Below are 1,736 nucleotides of genomic sequence, written 5' to 3' on the forward strand. Positions count from 1 at the left end.
TAGATCAGGTGGGTGTCTTTTAGGCCACATTAAGAATTTGGGTCCCAATTTTTAAGGTAATGGGAAGTCACTGAAAAACTCCAAGAAAGAGAATGCCATAGTCTGAAATATTAAAATATCACTTACAGATACTAGTATGGAGAATGGGTTGTGCCTAGGCACAAGTTAAATCTCAGTCACTAGTTGGGAAGATTATTCAATCATGTGGGTGATAAAGGATTTTTGTCAAGAACCCACTTGGGCAGGAGAGATGGAAAGGAGGGTTATTTGTTGAGGAAGGAGTAGGCAGGAAAAGAGAGAAATGTTCTAGGCATGCCCCAAGGTTCTGATCTCTGCACTGAGTGAACAAAGATTCCATTCACTAAAAAAGGAACACTATGAAGATTCAGGTTGGATATGTATGAATTCCACTAAGGACTTTGAGTTTAAAATGAATGTGAAACACCCAAGTGCAGCTGAGGAGGCAGTAATTAGAAAAAATAGCTTTAGGGTTCAGAATATTGGTCTTGGTTAGAAGCAAAACTTTGAGAGTTCTCCTGGTATGCAAGAGGTAATTAAAACCAAGGCTGTGGATAAGGTTTTCTGGATACATGTTTTTAAATGAGACATCCAGTGAAAGTGTCTAGAGTTTTTTCCTGATTTTTTATAGACTCCCAGCAAAGTTCGATTGGTTCATCCTGACTTAATATGTTTCCAAGAGCTATGCTCTATGGCACCAAGGTATGGACTCTCAACCAATTGCTGCAACTAAAGAAAATCCAAAATTTTTCCTTGAGAAAAATGTTGACTCTGTGCATAGATACCACTATATTGGCCAATTCCTGTGTAGGTGTGTTGATCTTTTGACTGGGATAGACTTCACATTTGTGTACCCAAGTGTACACAACTGAAAGAACTTTGCCCCCTTTGAATCTAGGGTTTAAAGCATATGGCCTTCACTTGATTCACAATGCAAAATACATACAATAGAGCTACTTCTTGTAAAATTCAATCATGGATGAAAGTCTTCTTTTTTGTTTGAGAGAAGTACTTGTAGGGGAAGAGGGAAAAAAGATCTAATCCTCTACTAGGTTTATCAGTAAGAAAGTGTTTGCCATTGAAGGTCTTGGTATTATTTTAATCTGCTATGTTTTCCTAAGTGAGGATCATTTTCATATGTCTGTGAAGGTTAAGGTATTAAAGAACAAATTTCTGCAAGATTTCAAAACTCTGCCTCTTCTTAGGCATAGAGTAATAGAAAAGGCAAAAGTAACAAAAGTTAAATTTTTAATTTATATTTCTCTGTGTTCCATGAAGAATTTGAGACGCCTTACAATAACATATGAAATCTATATATTCAAAACATAGAAAAATACAAATTGGAGCAGATGGTTATTACTGAGGGAAAAAGGTAAAATGCAAATGTATAGGCCAAAGACCCCTGCACAAGTACTAAGGTTGGATTGCAGATTTGAGTCTGAAATTTCGGCTTTTGAATAAAGGGATATATTGTTACATTCTTTATTATACACAAGAAAGATATTTTCTTTCTTCCAAAAGTAATTTATTGCTTGAGGTTTTCTCTAAAGGGCTCCCAAAAATATATTTAAAAATACATTCAAACATATCTCTAGAATAAAATGCAATAGTAGATTTTGTACCACTATTTCTAGTAGTATGCTTCAATTCAAGATTAGGACCTAATTCCAAAACCAAACCCATAACAGTAATTCTGTGAAATGAGAAAGTAGAGGGGA

Source organism: Enhydra lutris, unplaced genomic scaffold (assembly GCF_002288905.1).
Source record: "Enhydra lutris kenyoni isolate GAN:26980312 unplaced genomic scaffold, ASM228890v2 scaffoldscaffold1, whole genome shotgun sequence".
NCBI classification, from domain to species: Eukaryota; Metazoa; Chordata; class Mammalia; order Carnivora; family Mustelidae; genus Enhydra; species Enhydra lutris.